Source organism: Caretta caretta, chromosome 6 (assembly GCF_965140235.1).
Source record: "Caretta caretta isolate rCarCar2 chromosome 6, rCarCar1.hap1, whole genome shotgun sequence".
Classification (NCBI taxonomy): domain Eukaryota; kingdom Metazoa; phylum Chordata; order Testudines; family Cheloniidae; genus Caretta; species Caretta caretta.
This window is the reverse complement of record NC_134211.1, coordinates 59,492,629-59,513,034: the sequence shown is the minus strand read 5'-3', so window position 1 is coordinate 59,513,034 and position 20,406 is coordinate 59,492,629. Positions and strand designations below refer to the sequence as shown.

General features: G+C 48.5%; 1 long non-coding RNA gene across 2 annotated transcripts in view; it reads right to left on the bottom strand.

The window, feature by feature from the left end:
* LOC142072344 (uncharacterized) overlaps positions 1-20,406 on the bottom strand; it is an 89,115-nt gene that overhangs the window by 26,064 nt on the left and 42,645 nt on the right. The window contains exons 1-3 of one of the 2 annotated variants that reach the window (XR_012668737.1): positions 11,756-11,871; positions 11,494-11,604; positions 4,154-5,387 (exon numbers count right to left, since the gene is read on the bottom strand). This is a non-coding gene — a long non-coding RNA (uncharacterized LOC142072344). Of the gene's footprint in view, positions 1-4,153; positions 5,388-11,493; positions 11,605-11,755; positions 11,872-20,406 lie in introns of those variants that run through there. The other variant, XR_012668736.1, reaches the window with a different exon arrangement.

Genomic DNA, 20,406 nt, shown 5'->3' with positions numbered 1-20,406 from the left:
TGTGCAGAAGGAAAGAAGTTCATGAGATCCATGTGGACAAAACATCTAATAGAACCAGTTACTACACAGGTGAGTAACCATTTTCACATCAAGTATTTGTCTATGTGGATCCCAGTCATGGTGACTAGCTAGCAGTTTCTAACCATTAGGAGAGTCAGAGGAATTCTAGCTAAAGAGATTGTAGAAATACTCTACTGAATCTGGCATTAGATCTAGCAGACAGGTCAAGGAGTAATGTGGTGTAAATGTGTGCACTGATCTCCAAGTTGTGGCCCTACAAATATCTATTACAGGGACGTTTCCAAGGCATGCTGAGTAGACTGCCATAGCCCTGGTGGAATGCACGTTGATTCCTATAGGAAGGACCTGCTAACTGAGAGCACTCATTAATACATTACCTGATCTACTTAAATAACCTCTGGGTGCGGACAGATTGCCCTTGACATGTATCCCCTTGTGCCAAAAACAAATAGAGTGACTTCCTGAATTGTTTAGTCCTATCCAGAAGGAGAAAGCCCTCATGATATCTAAGGTGAGCAATTTAGCTTCATCTAAATTGGAACGAGACAGGAAAAAACAGTTTTATGGACTGGTTGAGGTGAAAGTTGGTGGCCACTTTAGTTAAGAAAATTTTACATGGGGTTTTAACATCACTTTATTCCTATAGGCCATCACACAGGGAGGATCTGCCACTGGAGCTTCTATTTCACTGACCCTCTTTGCCGAGGTGATAGCCACAAGGAATGCAATTTTAATGCAAAGGTGGCATAGCAAATAGTCTTTCACAGGTGTGAACTGATGACCCATCAGGTCATTCAGAACTATATTAAGGTCTCTAATAGGAAGGAAACCATGAACCAGCCCTTTGAAGAATTTGCTGACTGTAGGGTATAAGCTTTCAATGGGAGAATAAGATTGATATCACAGCTAAGTGAACTCTAACAGAGCTGATGGTACGACCCAACTGTTTCAGGTTAAGGATGTCCAAGATCTTAGAAACTGGAGCCTGTGTGGGGCTCAGCCTTGCTGTGAAACCCATACAGAAAATGATGGCCCCCTGTTCTGTGCTATGATGGTTGGTACATCCACGGGCCACAGAGCAGCTTATGTCAGTGATGTTCAGTCAGCCAACATTCAAGCTGTCAGGTGCAGTGATCTGGAATTGAGGCAAAGGGTCTGTTCTTGGTTCTATGAAATCAGATCCAGAATGTCTGGTAGTGGCTGAACATGCAGGGGTAGAAAGTCTGTCAGCCGGAACCGTCTCAGCCAGTATGGTGCTGAGAATAATACAATAGCTGCATCCTGACTGACTGTTCTGGTGACCCTTTAGATCAAGGGAGGTGGAAAAGCATATCTGTAGGGCCATACCAAATTCATAGTCCATTTTGGTCAATTTCATGGCCATAGGATTTTAAAAATCATAGATTTCATGATTTCAGCTATTTAAATCTGAAACGTCACAGTGTTGTAATTGTAGGGGTCCTGTCCCAAAAAGGAATTGAGGGGGGATCCACAAGGTTATTATAGGGGGGTTTGCGGTACTGCTACCCTTACTTCTGCACTGCTGCTGGTGGCGGCGCTGCCTTCAGAGCTGGGCAGCAGGACAGCAGCAGCTGCTGGCCGGGAGCCCAGCTCTGAAGGCAGAGCCACCACCAGCACCACCACAGATGGCCTGGTATGGTACTGCCACCCTTACTTCTGCGCTGCTCACTGCAGAGCTGGGCCCTCAGTCAGCAGCCACCACTCTCTGGCTACCCAGGTTTAAAGGCAGCAGCGCAGAAGTAAAGGGTGGCATGGTATGGTATTGCTATCCTTACTTCTGTGCTGCTGCTGGCAGGGCATTGCCTGCAGAACTAGGTGCCTGGCCAATAACCGCTGCTCTCCAGCCACCCAGCTCTGAAGGCAGCAGCACAGAAGTAAGGGTGGCAATACTGCAACCCCCCTAAAATAACCTTGTGACCTCTCTGCAACTCCCTTTTGGGTCTGGACCCCCAATTTAAGAAACATTGGTCTCCCCCATGAAATCTGTATAGTATAGGGTAAAAGCACACAAAAGACCAAATTTCACAGGGGGACACCAGATTTCACAGTCCGTGACGCATTTTTCATGGCCATGAATTTGGTAGGGCCCTTCATATAGGACATCTTCTGTCCATGACAGTTGAAAGGTATCTGGGAGAGATCTCAGGCTTGTGCCCCTGTAGCAGAATAGTGGACATTTGCTGTTGCTGTTTGTTGCAAACAGGTCTATTTGCAGACATCCCCATCTCTGGAAGAGAAGTTTCAGAATGGTCTTTGAGTCCATGCTAAATATCTCCTGCTGAGTAAGTCCATTAAGTCACTGCTTACTCCAGAAAGTGAAGGATTGTTGGCATTACTCGGTGCAGTATGAGCCAGACCCAGAACCTGATTGTTCTTGACATGGAGGGAAAGAGCACGCCCCAGCTTGTCTGCTCATATAGTATATTGCTGTGGTATGGTCTGTCAGGATCTGGGGAGTAGCATCCTGAGAAGAGAGAGAAATGCTTTGCAGCCTTGACATATCACTCTGAGCTCTAAAATGTTTATGTGGAGACTGGACTACTGTGCTACCCATAGGTCTTTAGTCTGCAAGTGACTGAGGTAGCTCCCCATCCTAGGATGGAGGCATCTGCCATTAGTGTCACTGAAGGAGAGTGGATATGTAATGGTACATCTCTGCAGACTGTAAGTGGATCTGTTCACCAGTACAGGAAAGACAGCAGTTAGAGGAAGAATGACCCTGAGTTCCATAGCATTTTGGGTTCATGTACTGGCCTCAACCACCCTTGTAGAGGGTGCAGGTGAAGTGTGGAAAGTGGCATAATGTACATGCATGAAACCATGTAGCCCAATAGTCGCAGACAAGTCCTTTCTGTTATAATGAGATGTTTGTGCAGAGAGGATATTTGTTATGTGTGTGGTTTAGTGTGGCCCCCATAAATTCCAGTGATTTACAATTAGGCTTGACTTGGCATAATTTACTTTCAGACCATGGAATTGAAATAGGTTGAGTATAATGTTCTGTGCTTTGGAAATACCCTGGGGAAATTCCCTTTGACAAGCTAGGCATTCTGATATGGATATATATGAATGCCTTGACATCTGAGGTGGGCTGCCACTACTGCCAGCCATTTTGTGAAGACTCTCCAGGTATGTATATATGGCAAAACAAAAACTAGCAGCAGTGAGCCTCAGAGCCTGGGTCTACAGACTTGGGCTCATAGAGCTTGCGCTATGGCACTAATAATAGCCATGCAGACATTCCGGCTTGGGCTGGAGCTCAGGGTCTGAAGCCTGGGGAGGGGAGTGGGTTTCAAGAGTCCAAACTCCAGCCTGAGTGTTACACTGCTATTTTTAGAATGGTAGCACAAGCCTAAGTCTGTAGACCTGGTTCTGAAACACTACAATGTTTGTTTGTTTTTGCAATGCAGACTGTCACGTCTGGGGCATGGGCAGTCTGACCTAGTGGTTGGAGCAGGATTTGGGAGTCAAGCCAGCTCAAATACCAGGGAGTCAGAGTCCAAGGCAAGCCAGAGGGCAACTCCAAGAGTCAGGTGTCAGGCAGGGTCAGGTTACTAGATCAGGAGCAGGTAATGCAGGAGAGGCAGCCCTAAGCAGGGAGAACCCAGTTGTATGGACAACTTCTTGGTCCTCTGCTTGGGTTAAATAAGAGCTGGGAATCAATCAGGGCCCCCAGAGTTCCACCAATCAGATTCCTGGGCTGGAGTCTTTGTCAGAGTTCAGCTTCTACTCTTGCAACTGATTACTAGGTGGCAGGTTGGAACTGTCTAGCTCCTAAGACCATTGTGGACCAGAGTTCAAGAGCTGTGGTTGCTGATATCACCCCTACCCTACAGGGTATCCTCAGGACTTTTTGTGGTGATGCTTATGGAATGCTTGCCCAAGTGCAGGACCGTGTACATTTTCCGCAGAATCCCAGATGCATTGCTCAGGACCATACCAGACCCCAGTCAGTAGGATACCAGAGCCTGCCATGATTACGTTTAGAGTCCAGGATATTGTGAATCACGTATTCCTCATGGCCTTTTACCTGTACTGGTGTAGAAGGTGGCTGGGTCTTGTGAGGGGAAAGGGTTTTCTATGTAGGGTTTCAAAAGAGAGACAAGGTGGGTAAGATAATATCTTTTATTGGACCAACATTTACATGAGAGAATCTTCAGACAGCGGGGTAGATGGAGTTCAAAAGTGACTGGATTAACCTGTTGCAAGATCTTAAAAGTGCCAAGGAACTGAAAGTCCAACTTCTGGACAGGTCTGTGCCACACTTTTGTGCCAGCGCATAGGGGCCCTGCTATCAATGCTGGTCCATATACTGCTTACAGTCTGCTTTTGTCTTTTACAGGTGCTGCTTCACTTCTTCCTGGGCCCAAAATAAACAGATCTACCAAAGGAGCCAGAAAAATGTAAAAGAAAAGGAGCCAGAAAAATGTAACCTTCTTGGCAAGAAGGCCTACTCCTCAGCCATGCTCCAGATGCACATTGCCAACTACTGGCCCTGTTGGCAAATATGCCTTTCTGATATTTGACATTGTCCCCATTATTGGAGAAACTGCCTCAGGATGCCAGGTTGGGTCTGAATAAAAATATTTGAAGCCCGGCTGTGACACTTGACACCTCCCATCAGTCTCTTTGGAGATTGAGGGGATGGATGCTGCAAAGAGACATTGAGTTTTTGCTAGTTCTAAGATACTTTTATTAATAGGCCTGGCTTTTCTGCATCGTTGCTTGGGTTGCAGGATGTCAAATCACCTGTGAGTTTTGTCCTGGACTAGGTGAAGCTCTATATCCAGAGTTTCAGCACTTGTACCAAACAGATCCTAAAACAACTTGAAATCATCTGGAACAAATACTGGGTCGGAGCTGATAGCCTCATCCAGAGAGGACAAGTACGGAGGAGCTGATGGATGGTTTGAATTCGCCTCTGGTTCCTCCTGATTTTCCTCTTCTTCTTGTGCCTCATGCTGTTCATACCTAGTCAGTGTGTTAGTTGGCGGGCATGGATCAGCATTTACATCGCACTCCCCATCAGTACCCAGCCCAAGCCAGGGAAGCTAACAATCCAACTAGTGGACCAAATTCAGTGATAAAAACTGGTCATGTGCCACCTGAGGCATGTTGGACATATGCTAAGAAGAAGTGCGTTTGTTGATGTCACTGGTGAAGGGGATCTTTGTGGCCTTTTAAGGAGGTCTAGTTGAGTAGCAGCTCCTATTAGGTTTTGTAGGGGATCTCCACACCGACAGCAGGTCCACAGTCTTATTCCATAGGGGCAAGATCGGTGAGGAAGAGGATCCCAGGATGGAGGGCTCCAAGGATGTGTGTCTTTGTCATAAATTGGTGGAGGACTGGAAGGAAGAGGAACAACAGAGTGGCCGTTAGACTTCATCTGAGATGGCCATGAGGGCAACCCTGGTGCTCTTGGTCTGACTGCATTCTAGAAGGGCATATAGAGTGTGGTGCTTAGGGTGCTTCCCTGCTGGATTCTGAGAATGTTTCTGGGGAAGAACAAGTGATCAGTGGAGGTGCCAATCTCCCTGCTGTCAGAGGAATAATGGCACATCCCTATGTCACAGGGGTCTTGTGTGGGTAAATGCATTAAAAATTGTGAAACACTTTGAGATCTACACATGAAAAACACGAAATAAGAGCTTGTTATTGTTTTATTATTATTGTGGAATGGATATCATTTCAGTCTAGCCCTGCAGGCAGGCTCAGTGCTGATATAGTGCAGCAAGGACACAGTACTGGAGATTCTGGTGCCAAAGCCAAGGTTTGAGACTACAGTGCCAATGGTACTGGTTGCTATTTATTCAGTATAAAAGGCTCTGGTACTGGGGTGGAAGATACCTTAGTATGCGTGAAGGTCCCAGACACTAAAGACTAATCGTCCCAAAGGCTTTGGTGTCAAAGCAGTCAGTAATGAGAGGAGCAGTACTGGGGTTGCAAGGATTTTGTGCCTGGACAACCTTTTGCAACTGGGTTCAGCATCCCAGCTCCTAGGGGATCATGTGACTCATGACTCCTCTTCTTTTTCTTTTTTCTCAAAGGTTCAGAGGACGAGGGACCAAAGTTCTGGCCTATTACTCAGTACTGGAGGTTTATGGACACAAGAGGTTGAGGTAGGTGGAGTAGCTACTGAGCGTGGACTTGGGGGTCACAAGCTACTCTTAGGAGCAATGGAAGCCCTGTCTTCAGTACTAGTGGCCCTGGATAGTGGGGTTGAATCTCAGCTCACTGGAGCACTATGAGATTGTGACCCCCTTAACACAGTGTCTGTGGATTGGGTATTTTTTTGTTTTTGTTTTTTTGCTATGGAATCCCCTTGTTCAGGATCTGAAACAGCTTATTTAGATTGTTCAAGTAAAAAGAGCTTAAGATTGCTTTGCTGAGACTTACAAGTCCTGGTGACTTTACAGATGGAAAATGTCTCAGGGCTGTGTTTTCCCCACCAACGCAGAAGAGGCATCATGTGTGGCTATCTGATAAAGACACAGGTAGCACAGCACCTGAAGCCTGATACCTTAGGATCAGTGATATAGTGGGAAGATGCTTTTAGGCCAGAGGCCTAACTGAATAAACAATAATATTTTAATTTTTTGCCAATTGGCAAAATGATATTAATAAAATCCTAACTGACACCAAACTGGAGAATAAACTAGCCTAGGGAGGCTGCGGAATCTCCATTATTGGAGATTTTAAGAGCAGATTAGACAAACACTTGTCAGGGATGGTCTAGATCAGGGGTATGCAAATTTTTGGCCCGAGGGCCACATCGAGGTGCGAAACTGTATGGAGGGCCAGGTAGGGAAGGTTGTGCCCCCCAAACAGCCTGGCCCCGCCCCCTATCCACCCCCACCCACTTCCTGCCCTCTGACTGCCCCCTTCAGAACCTCCAACTCATCCAACCCCCTCCCCCCCACTCCTTGTCCCCTGACTGCCATTGCCAGCACCCCCTGCCCCTAACTATCCCCCCGGGACCCCACCCCCATCCAACCCCCCCTGCTCCCTGTCCCCTGACTGCCCTGACCCCTATCCACACCCCCACCCCCTGACAGGCCCCCCGGGACTCCCATGCCCTATCCAACCCCCCCAGTTCCCCGACCCCTGACCACCCCAGAACCTCTGCCCCATCCAACCGCCCCCTGCTCTCTGTCCCCTGACTGCCCCCCAGAATGCCCTACCCAACCTCCCGCTGGCTGCCGTCCCTTTACGATGCCACTCAGAGCGGCAGGAGCTCGCAGCCCTGCTGCCCAGACAAAGCCAGCTGTGCTACCCGCACGGCAGTGTAACTAAAGGGGGGGGGCAGTAAGGGAGGGGCTGGGGGCTAGCTTCCCCAACCAGGAGCTCAAGGGCCAGGCAGGATGGTCCCGTGGGCCGGATGTGGCCCGCAGGCCATAGTTTGGCCACCTCTGGTCTAGATAATACTTAGTCCTGCCATAAGTGCAGGAGTGGACTAGATGACATCCTGAGGTCCTGTCTAGTCCTAGAATTCTATGATTCTGTGATAACTGAGAAATAGAGGAATTTTCTGTTAAAGTTCTGCTATGGGATAAGTGGAGCAGTTATTACTGAGTTCCAACTCACTGCCACAGGTGATAAGAAGGAACTGAATTGGGGTGGAAGGGTAAGGAGAGGCAGGCATATATGCAGCCCCAATGGACACTACGGGCTAAAAGTTTCAAATCTATGTGCATGAGGCACATGTGCACCAGGAGTCGGATCCACATGGACAAAACATCTCAAGAAAGAATCAGGGGCAATATAAGCACACAGAGAGACACAGAGACATAAGGGCCAGGAAAAGACAAACAGAACCAACCAATCCTCTCAATTAGTGGGTTGTCAGTGTGATGGCCCCACCCCACTCTTGAAGTTGCAGATTTTGAGTACACAAAGGAGGACCAGTTACCTCCACATCATATTTTTGTGAGCCATCTGAGGCTGAAACACATGCTTCAGACAAGCTGGGAGGGAACAGTGGAATATAGTAGAACTATTCTCCTGCAAGACATTTGGTACAGATGGGAGATTCAATCACTGGAATCTCTCCAATTATTACCTGCTCAGTTCATGCTGGTGGTTTGCGGATGGGAAGCGGTCTCCCAATTTTCACAAAGCAGGAATGGTGATCTAGTGGGAAGATTAGTCCCAAGGAACATCACACAAACCCTGCAAAGGAGGAGGGTATTCGCAGATGTTTTTCTAATAAATTTATATTTATTCATATGCTACTGAGCAGCACACACATACGTATAATAGTTCCCAGGGCTGGAAGGGGGATTTGCAGCGGTAGTGCAGGGAAGGGTCAGCAGTGTGGGGCTTTCAGCTCTGCAGGGTTATTGCACGGCACAAATAAAAGCAGTTCACAGCCACATCTATTTAAAAACAAGTAAAGAAGTGAAGTTGCTTTTGGTTGTACTTTTTTCTCTTTCCCGTTGTAGCTTCCTCTTTCTCTTCACCAGCTCAGCACTGCTGGCAGCTTTTTATAAACCACGATTCCTACTGCTGTCAGCTTGTTTGGGAACTCCTGTTCAGTTCAGCAGCTAATGCAGGGGGGTTGGGTTTCACTGCCGAGTGGATTTGCCTTAATTTTTGTGCTCAAAATCGTCTCACTATTGCATTGCATCAGCAATGGGGACCCAAAGTACTCTGCGTATAGCAAAATAGCTATGTGTAGTTACATTCAGTGTCCAGAAGTGTTCTGAAGAGAGATGCCTCTGACACAGGGACGCAGAGGTCTTGTACTGAACATGCACCATTAAGCACAGTCATAAACTGACTCTGGAGGGGAGATGCAGCCTCACAGATGGTGAATTAGTGTCAACAAATCTACTAAAGAACCTATGCAATGCACATGGGAATGATTGCCCCTGGTAGGCTGAACCATGTTTAGCAGATCAGTAGAGAAGTTACTCTGGGTTGAAAGAGCTACTCAGTAATCTGCACTGAGCCAGTGCAGTGATATCCTGGCCAAATCATTCACTGTTAAGGAAGGAGCAATGCTGAGAAGCTCTTCATTTGTTAAGAGCTGGGAACAGCTGGGATGGATGAGCAGGAGCAGCACTGACTAGGAACATCTAGCACGTGTTTCACTCAGGAGCAATGACGAAAAGTGGAGAAGGAGCAATAATTGGGAGACAGGGATAGCTAGGTAGGAGAAACATGGAAGACCCCTTTGCCTTGCAGCGGGGCTAGGAACAGTTGGAATAGATGCATGGACAAGAGAAATGCTAAGAAGGCCTTCACCCTGTGAGGAGCTATGGCTGGATGGACAGCAGCAGCACTGGTGAAGTCTTTGCGGTGTTCTCTGAATCCTCCACAAAAGGCCAGCTCTACCAAAGAGTAGATTGGGTACTCAGATGGGGCAATTACAAGGGGAGAAAGATTTCCCTTGTACGTGTTTGCCACATAGGAGGGACGGACTTATAGTTTGCTGAGGGCAGAAGAGATCCCTCATACCAGTGTTGATGGGAGGGAGGGGTTGTGGGAAGGCTTTTGGCTGGAGTCTGATGGTTTTAGCAGGGAAATCCATACCAAGAAAACCAAATCAGCTGGCTTCTCTAAGTCATGATTCAGAAGTCTGGGGGCTGGTCTACACACAGAACTTGCATGAATTTAACTACAACTAGTTTGTAAATTGTTTGAATTAAGCTAAAAATATATTACCCAGTTGTAAACTGATTTAAATTTATCCACACAAGGGTTTTGACTATTTTAACTATTTAAAAACTCATTTTAGTTAAACCAGTGAAAGTTGTGTGTATAGATAAGGTCCTGGATTGAACAGACAATGAAACTGTATACCCCAAGTCGAGGGAGGGCAGAGAAGAGCACATGAGGTGGCTGATGAGAGATGCAGCTCAACTTAGCAGAGAACTAAGTTTTACCTCATTTCTACAGCTGCCTCCACATTCCACATAGTTGCAGCAAACTCATGGTATTGCAAATACAGCAATAACTGTCCAAAATCATCATGTTATCTCCCAGATTTGTAGGCAAAATTGCTCTCATGAGACAAAGCCAATTTGAAGGTTCGTCTCCTTGACTAGTAGGAATTCTGCACATTTGGGACAGAGCCAGCTAAGTTATAAATACCCAGCCTTAGTTCTAGTTTGGTGTCTGCTCCTCAGTCTCCTGCCATCTCCTGCTATGAAAAGAACCATTTCCCTTTTCTTAGTGACCACAGAAATCATTCAGGGAATTTCCAGAGAACAGTGTGCAGAGTCTGATTCACTTTAACCCCCCAAAATATTTTAACCCCTTCTGGGAATTACTGTAAATTGATCCAGTTCCACACGTTAAGTTACCTCAAGTTCCCCTTTCCATCTTTTCTTGTCAACCACATAACATGCTCAACATCCTAAATCTCACACACACACAATCTCATCTCACAGTGGAATGTAGTCTTCATTAAGTCTTGGGTTTTCAACATTGTTAAACCTGTGTGCTTCAGATCTGATCTGTGGGAGAGGTTCTGCCCTCCTGCATCGAGGAGACTTCAGCTTCAACAGATACATACAGACATCATGGCCTACTTTTCTGAGGTCTCTTCCTGCATGTCTCCTTACCAACATAAACGTAACATGATCAAAACTAAACTCTTGATTTTTTCCTTCCCCTCTCCCTGCTGTCTTTGTTACTACAGACAGCACCCTCAGTCTCCTTGCCACTCAGCTCTGTAATTTGGGTATAATCTTTGACTCCACTCTCGCCAGAGGCATACATTCAGGCTCTGTCCAAATCTTGCAGCTTCTTCCTTCATAACATCTTTAAGATCCAGTCTTTTCTCTTTGCCCATACTACTTAAACATTCATCCATCTCTCATCTTGACTACTGCCACCCTCCACCTCTCTGGCCTTCCTTCTCTCATACCATATCAGAGGTGCATTCAAAATGCTGTTGTTTTATCATCTTCCTGATTTGTCATTCTGACCACATCATCCGCTCCCCTTTGAATCCTCCTAATCTGCTGTATCAAATACAAGCGTTGGGCCTTTTCTTTAAGACTTTTCAAAATTTAGCCCCTACCAATCATTTGTTCATATAATTTGCTCTATTACCTTTTACCCCATATTCCCGCCTCTAACTGTTGAGTTTAATTTGAAGAATCACTGAATCATAACAGGGTAGAAAAGTTGTGTTAAAAGAGATTGGACTTTAAGAAAAACCTTATGGCAAGTTGGACTGAAATATGATACAAGTATATGAAGCAGTGAGAATGCCAGCAGACAGGAAGTACCAGCCCACAGAGAACAACACAACCACATGAAGAGTACAGTACTATGAGCACAGCAAGCATCAATTGAAAAAACTACACCAAACAAAAAATTAACATCAGCTTTTTATAAGGTCAGTGAGCCTATGTCCCTTGTATCCATGGGGGAAGGTGTTAAAATAATAACCAAGGGGTGGTCCTAAGGGACTGAATGGCTTAAAATCCAGCTACTTACCTCTTCTAGGCCAATTCTAAAGTTCTTCAGACTGTCTGCATTGGACAAGTTTACAGCTCCTTCAGTAAAAGATGTTCAGATTTCTGCTGTCCATTCCATGTTTCAAGGAATCTGAAGTACACAAGAATTTCAGCAATGCAGATGCAGAGTTCTGCAGAGGCTAAGGATTCTAACTGATGTCAAATTTAATTTATTAAGACAAAGTTTACCTAAGGCTCCAAATTAATTTAAAACAAATGCATTCAAAGGAAAGGCTGCTCACCAGCAAGTAGTTCTTTGAAAAAAATGTAAATATAGATCCACACTTCTGAAAGAGCATGTGCTTCTATAACCAAATCAGATGCCTTTGGAAAGTTATGAGCACTTGAAGCTGCTTGCATGATTTCTTCCCTGTAGAGCTGAACATTTGGAGTAAGGTTCTGCAAAGAGTTATGACTCCTAATGCTTCAGTTCCTTCTGCTTATTCAGAATCCCAGACAAACCAGTTGTGCTGGAGAGTGGGGAGCATAGACCTATACAGACAATTTATTCAAAGAATTATAGTTATTTGTGAGTTACAGTTCTTCTCCTTTGAGTACTGCCTATATAGACCCCCCACTTCTAGGGAATTACTAGCAGTAACAAGTTTTAATAGAGGTGAATCTAAGGAATATTAATTAAACAATGAGTGTTGGATTGCTCTCTGGAACAGGCCTTTACATATAGCTGCCGAGTCAAGAGAGAAATGTTGCATAAACGTGAATAGAACTCTAGGTAGCAGCCAACAAAAACATTTCTGAGACAGACTGTAAAGGCTGCTTGGGCCCTAGTGAAACGTTGTAAGGCTTACTGGTACTATTGTAGCTACAGGTTTGTATACCATGTATGATCCACTTAGAATATATCTGAACAGAGATTGCGTCCTCCTTGATATGGTTCAATAAAATAGAAGATTTACATATGGTTGTAGTCCTATCTGCATAATAGCTACAGGCTCTTTTTGCATCTCAGTTATGTATCTTAGCTTCTCCTGGCAAAGTGTGTGTCTTAGGGAAAAACAAGTAAATGAATGGATTAGTTCAGATAGCAATCAGAGACAGCCTTAGATAGGAATTTGGGGTGTGGGTATAAGACTACCATATCCTTATGGAATACTCTCTAGGGGGTTGTAATCTCACTGACATTACTGGCTGATATTATTACTGGCAATGCAGTCTTCAGGGATAGATGGCAGAGTGACCACTCTCGCAAAGGCTCAAATGTAGGCTACTTTAACTATCTGGGAAGAAATAAATACAAAAGTTATAAGAAGATGGAGATTTATACACAAATGGAAAGTGTAAATCCTTCCTTTTAAAAATCTATCTGACATATATTAAGATGGTAATCTTGATTATGCCTTAAAGATGAAAAAGGGGTTATAAAGACAGTAAATAATCCAGGAGAGTCAAGTGGAAGGCAGATGTTGAAACCATTTGGATTGCCCAAAGTGAGATCGTCTCTGCTTTGCTTCAATATTCTATTTTATGGACAATTTGCATCTTTCCAATACAGTTCTGTAGAAACATTTTTGATCTTTGTAAACCACTGATTCTCAAACTGTGGCTCCTAGACCCCCCCAGTCCATGGAACCATTTTTAGTGATTTGCAAAAAGAAACTTTGAGAACCAAGGAGTTTTGGGGCTTGAAGGGGCCGTGAGAAGAACTTTTTGTAAGGAATGGTCTGCAGCATGAAAAGTTGGAGTAGCACTGTCCTAAACAATCCCTCTCCCTCCTTGGTGTTTACCAAAGTGCATGTGTGCGTTTGTGTCTATGTGTACTTCTTCCTGACTCTAGTGAGCTACTCTGAATCATGCCGACTAATAACCCTTTTCATTTGTACCTTGGTAGTGAAAAAAACGGTTACTCACCTTCTCGTAACTGTTGTTCTTTGAGATGTGTTGCTCATATCCATTCCAATTAGGCTTGCGCACGCCACGTGCGCAGTCGTAAGAAAGCTTGTCCCTTAGCAGCTCCCATCGGGTCAGCTGTGGAGCCCCTTGGAGTGGCGCCTTCATGGTGCTGAATATATGACCCAGCCAACTCAGCCCCTCCTCAGTTCTTTCTTGCCGGTTACTCTGACAGAGGGCTGGGAGGGTGGGTATTGGAATGGATATGAGCAACACATCTCGAAGAACTGTTATGAGAAGGTGAGCAACCGTTTTTCTTCTTTGAGTTCTTGCTGATACCGATTCCAATTAGGTGACTCCCAAGCCCTACTCTGGAGGTGAGGTCGCAGTTATGGAATCACTGCCTGGAGCAGCACTCTGCCGAATGCTGCATCATCTCTGGTGTGCTGGATGATGGCGTAATGAGAGGTGAACATATATATCAAGGACCACGTTGCTGCCCTGCAGATCTCTTGTATCGGGACCTGGGCCAGGAACGCCGCCAATGAAATGTGGAGTGTGCCATAAAAGCCGGGGCTGAAACCTTGGCTAGCTTATAGCAAGTCCATATGCAGGATGTGATCCATGATGAGATTCTCTGAAATGAGACCGGGAGCCTGTTCATCCAATCTGCCATCACCACGAACAGCTGGTTTGACTTTCGGAACGGCTTTGTGCGCTCGATGTAAAAGGCTAGTACCCGCCGAACATCCAGCCTCTGTTCTCGGATATTAGCATGAAGCTTAGGGAAGAAGAAAGACAGAAAAAATGGCCTGGTTGATGTGAAAATGTGACACCACCTATGGAAAGAAGGCAGGGTAAGGTCTGAGTTGTACCTTGTCCTTATGGAAAACCGTGGCGGGGGGTCGGAAGTGAAGGCCTTTAACTCTGACACCCTCCTTGCTGAAGTAATGGTGACCAGAAAGACTACCTTCCACAATGGGTAGAGAAGGGAGCAAGTCGCCAGCGTTTCGAAAGGGGGCCCCGTTAGTTTGGAGAGGACCAGTGTTAAGGTCCCACACAGAGACTGGTTGTCTAATTTGTGGGTATAACTGTTCCAGGCCCTTGAGGAAATGGGCAACCAAGGGGGTGGCAAAGACGGAATGCCTGGCCCGCTCCCAGGTGGAAGGCCGAAATGGCTGCAAGGTACACCTTGATGGACGATGCTGAAAGACCCTGCTGTTTCAGGTACAGTAGGTACTCCAGGGTGAGTGGTATGGGTGCCTAGAGTAGAGGGGTGTGATGCTGAGCACACCAGAATGTAAACCTTTTCCACTTTGCTAGGTATGGGGCCCTAGTGGAGGGTTTTTTGCTGCCAAGTAGGACCTCTCTTACTGGTTCTGAGCACAGGAGCTCCATGGGATTTAGCCATGAAGCTTCCAGGCCATGAGATAGAGGGGCTGGAGGTTGGGGTGATGAAGGCGACCTGGTCGTATGTGATCAGGTCCGGAAGTAGGGGCAACGTGATCGGCGCATCCACCGACAGCTCCAGGAGTGTGGTGTACCAATGTTGGTGACCATCATTGGTACATTGGACCAGTGCCATCTGAATCATCTGTGGCCCTTTCTCTGCAGGCCTTGAGTAGGACCTTGTGTACAAGAGGGATTGGCGGAAAGGCGTACAAAAGTCGTCCTGCCAGGGGAGCAGGAATGCATCTGCAAGTGAGCCTGGGCTGTGTTTCTGAAAGGAACAGAATCGTGGGAACTTTCTGTTGCTTCCGGTGGCAAACAGATCGACCTGGGGAATCCATCACCTCTGGAAGATGGAGTGTATGACATCCAGGCGGATGGACCACTCATGATTGTGGAAGGATCTTCTGAGGTGGTCCGCTAGTTCGTTCTGAACTCCTGCGAGATAGGATGCCTCCAGGTGAATGGAGTGGGCTATGCAGAACTCTCAGAGCTGGAGGGCTTCCCAACATAGGGGAGAGGAATGGGCTCCACCCTGCTTGTTGATATAAAACATGGCAGTGGTGTGTTCATCATAACTGCCAGGCACTGTCCTTGTAGCTGTGCCTGAAAGGTTTGGCATGCTAGTCACACAGCCCTCAACTCCAAGATATTGATATGGAGTGAGAGCTCGTCCTGCGACCATAGGCCCTGCATTTGGAGATCTCCCAAATGCGTGCCCCATCCCAGAGCTGATGTGTCCATTACCAGGGACAAGCTGGGCTGAGGGCTGTTGAAGGGGACTCCCTCGCATCCTGTCTGAGGGTCGAGCCACCATCGGAGGGACTTGAATACTTGCTCTGGCACAGTGACCACGAGTCCAGGCTGTCACACCCCGGGCAGTAGACCAAAGCAAGCCATGCTTGGAGGGGTCTGAGCCTCATTCTGGCATGCCGGACCACGTAGGTGCAGGCTGTCATGTGGCCGAGGTGACTCAGGCATCCCCTTGCTGTAGTGGTCAGGTATCGCCTGAGGGCTTGAATAATATCTGTCATCGCTTGGAAGCGGGCCTCTGGCAGAAATGCTCTTGCCTGTATCAAGTCCAATACTGCCCCAGTGAACTCTATTTTTTGGGTCAGTAACAAAGACCACTTGTTCACATTGAGGAGGAGACCCAGTCTCTTGAATGTGGATCTGACCAATCGGACTTGAGACTCGACCTGTTCCCTCGAGTGTCCCTTGAGCAGCCAGTCATCAAGGTAGGGGTATACTTGCACCTGCCTCCTTCAGCCGGCATGCACTTGGTGAACACTCGGGGGGCTGTTGACAGGCCAAAGGGAAGGACCATGAACTGATAATGGTTGTGGTCGATGACAAACCTGAGTAATCAATTGTGTGCAGGCTGTATAGCTATGTGAAAGTACGCGTCTTTCATGTTGAGGGTGGCATACCAGTCTCCCGGATCCAGAGAAGGGATAATAGCACTTAGGGAGACCATGCGGTACTTCAACTTTTCCCTGAACTTGTTGAGTCCTCGCAGGTCTAGAATGGGTCTGAGACCCCCCTTTCCCTTGTGGATTAGGAAATAATGGGAACAGAATCCCTTGTCCCTGAGCTCCTGAGGAACCTCCTCCACCGCTCCAATGGCAAGGAGTGCCTGCACCTCCTGGATTAGGAGTTGCTTGTGAGAAGGTTCCTGAAGAGGGCCGGGGAAAGGGGGTGGAAGGGAAGGGAGGGGCAGAATTGGAAAGAATATCCCACTTCTACTGTGCTGTCCAATGTTATCTGGGACCAAGCATGGTACAAGTGGGATAGACAATTCAAGAAACAAGGGGAAGGATCCAGTGTCATGGCGGGTGCGCCATCCTCAGGTGCACCTTCAAAAGGCCTGCTTTGAGCCCATTGATGGCTTGGTCAGGCTCTAGCCCTGCCTGGACGGAGGATGGGAAGGTTTGCCCCTGCCATTCCTACCCTTCCTCCTATAGAAGTCCTGCCTCGGCTGAGGAGGATAGGGGTATTGTTGTTGTTGTGGTTTAAAATGTTTGCGTTGGGTTGCCGGGGTGTGCATGCCCAACGATTTCATGGTCGCCCAGGAGTCTTTTAGGCTATGCAGCCTGGAGTCCATTTGCTCCAAGAACAGGCTTGTCCCGCCAAATGGCAGGTCCTTCAGGGTTTGCTGCACTTCCAGGGGCAACCCGGATGCCTTTAACCATGAGCCCCTTCTCATGGCTATCCCGGAAGAAAGGGTCTGGGTGGCTGAATCTGCAGCATCCAGTAAAGCCTGTAAAGAGGTCCAGGCCACTGCCTTTCCCTCATTAACTATAGCCGCAAATTTGGCTCTGGAGTCCGGTGGAATCAGCTCCTTAAACTTCAACATGGAGGCCCAAGAGTTGAAGTTATATCTACTGAGGATAGCATGCTGGTTAGCTATTCTCAGCTGCAGGCCTCTAGTTAAGTAGACCTTTCTACCGAAAAGGTCCATCCGTTTTGACTCCTTTGATTTGGGAGTCGGTCCCTGCTGCTCCTGTCTCTCCTTTTCGTTAATTGTGGCCACCACTAAGGAGCAGGGCTGCAGGTGCAAGAAGAGGTATTCATACTCTTTAGAGGGTACGAGGTACTTCCGCTTAACGCATTTAGTGGTAGGCACGATAAATGCAGGGGTCTGCCACAGGGGTCTTAATGTTGCCCTGGATCGTTTTTATCAGTGGCAGAGCTATCCTGGATGGTCCCTCTGGTGCCAAGATGTCCACCATGGGATTCTCAGGTTTAATCACCTCCTCTACCTGCAACCCCATGTTGTGGGCAATCCTGCAGAGCAGGTCTTGGTGGGCTCTGTGGTCAATTGAGGGGTGGTCCCGAGGCCGAAGCCCCTGCCATCGCCTTGTCCGGGGACGAGGATGATGAGGCCAGAGGTGATGCAGGGTCTTCCTGACCCTCCAGCTCTCTTGCGTCCTCCTGACCAGTTCCGAGGACTTCAGCACCAACCATTGTGACAATGGCAGTGGCCTGAATGGGTGGCGGGCCTTGTGCTGGCGTCGTCTCAGAACCCCAAGGCATAGGTCGGTCTCTGGATGGTGAGGGTGCTCAACTTTCGGAGGCCACCGACTGGGAGCCCCTGAAAAAGTACCCCTGGGCCAAGTGGTAAGCCCAGGGGGTCCAAAAGGGACATTGTGCAGCTGGCTGCCCCTGGGGGTGCCAAAGCACCACACCTGTATCACTTTGGTGCCTGTCCGACCTGAGCTGGCTACGTCGCAAGTAGAAGGATTCCGAGTCTGACAAAGCCAACTTTGACTGTAAGGGCCACGCCAGGCGCCAGTGGGTACTGCAATGGGGACTGGTGGCGAAGGTCTGGTGCAGGGGATTGATGCTGAGGTACTGAGGATCCAGTGAAGGGGACCAGTGCTGAGGATTTGGCGCCAGGGACTGGTGTCGCTCCACCTTCAATGTCGGGGAGGGTAATCGCCACCCCGATGGTGCTGGAGAACCCCACCTGGAACCTGGTGCCAGCAAATGGTGCTGTGACAAGGGAGATCAAGAGCAGTGCCATGGGGAGCGGTGCCAAGTTGGGGCGGGCGACTGTCTCATCCTAGCCAGCTTGCCTCTAGGCCAGGGGTGGGAAAAGTTTTTGGCCCGAGGGCCACATCTGAGTGGGCAAATTTCATGCAGGGCCATGAATGTAGGGCTAGGGCAGGGGGTTGGGGTGCAAGAGGGAGTGCGGGGGTGTAGGAGGGAGTGCGGTGTGCAGGAAGGGGCTCAGGGCAAGGGGTTGGGGTGCAGGAGGGGTGCGAGGTGTGGCAGGGGCTCAGGGCAGGGGGTTGGGGTTCAGGAGGGGGATCAGGGTAACGGGTTGGGGTGCAGGAGGGGTTTGGGGTGCGGGCTCCGCCCTGGTGCCACTTACCTGGAGTGGCTCCAGGGTGGCAGCAGCGCACAGCGGGGATAAGGCAGGCTCCCTGCCTGCCCTAGCCCCGTGCTGCTCCCAGAAGCAGCCGGCACCACGTCCATGCAGCCCCTGGGGAAGGGGGAGCAGAGGGCTCTGCGTGCTTCCCTTGCCTGCGGGTATCTCCCCCGAAGCTCCCATTGGCTACGGTTCTCCATTCCTGGCCACTGGGAGCTGCGAGGGGCGGTGCCTGCAGGTGAGGGCAGCATGCGGAGACCTCTGCCCCCCCACCTCCTCCAGGGGCCACAGTGCCAGCTGCTTCCATGAGCGGTGTCGGGCTGGCAATCCCACGGGCTGGATCTAAAGCCCTGATGGGCCAGATCCGGCCCACGGGCCATAGTTTGCACACCCTTGCTCTAGGTGGTGCCGGTCGTTGTGGCACCAGAGGCTTGACTCTGACTACCATGGGATGAGGTGCCATCATGGCAATCAAATCCCTGGCAGCTTCAAAAGTGTCCGGGGTAGAGGGCAGCTCTAACTCCTCCACCTGGCACTGCCTTTCAGGAGTGTTGCTGAGAGCCAGACTTGACAGTCCCCTTAACGGGACCAAAGTCAACGGCACCGACTCCTGTGCTGTTGGCACCTAGTGCTCCTGCATAGGACACACTGCTGCCATGCCCACCGGCACCACTGTCTTTAGCACCGGGAAACAACCCCATCAGTCCTTCTTTTCCGCTTGTGCGGCACTGGGGAGTCGGAGCAGTGCTGGGTTGTCTCCGCAGCCTGTGGTGCTGGGGAGTGCCGGTGCCAAGGGTCTCTTAGGCCAGAGTCCAGCCTCAGTGCCGTGTCACATACGGAGGCCAGGGCGCTCCGCATGGACACGCTTGGTGCTGGGTCCTGACAGTCCACGGCAGGCTGGGGGCGAAGAGCGGACTCCATCAAGAGCTGTTTCAGATGGAAGTCTTGCTCTTTCTTAGTCCTCGGGCGGAATGCCTTGCAGATCCTGCACTTCTCTGCCTGGTGCATCTTCCCCAGACACTTCAGGCACAAGTCCTGGGGGTCGCCTCTTGCAATAGGCTTACTGCAGGTTCTGCAGGGCTTAAACCCTTGGGACCGAGGCTTGCCCCAGAACCCAAGGGAAGGGAAGTAATTGGGAGGTAAACCCCACACCCAATACCTTATCTACAAACTACAACTATATATACAAATTAAACTACAAACTAATAGCTACTATACACGCTAAGAGAAGCACTTGCTACGCAAGCAACTGCAGTTCCAATGACCATCACTGGCGGTAAGAAGGAACAAAGGAGGGGCTGGATCAGCAGGGTCATATATTCAGCGCCACTCCAGGGGGCTCCACAGCCAACCTGACGGGAGTAGCTAAGGGAAAAACTTTCTGACAACCATGCACACAGCGCGTGCACACCTAATTTGAATCGATATGAGCAATCACTCAAAGAACTATGAATTCTTTCCTTGTTGGTCTAGGAGTAGATAGTTCGCAATGGGAGCTGCTGGGTGCTGAGCACTTTTGAAAACCTAAATACATATTTAGGTGCCTAAGTGGGAGCTGCTGGGTGCTGACCTTTTTTGACAATCTGCACCCTATTTTTTTTAATCTTGCCTCAGTAATACTATATAGCCACATCATACTGCCAATGGATATCGACCTTTCTGTGGGTGGCAGATTGGGATGGGCTGTGAACTTCCCTCTCCAGAGCTAAAAGGTGAAATCTG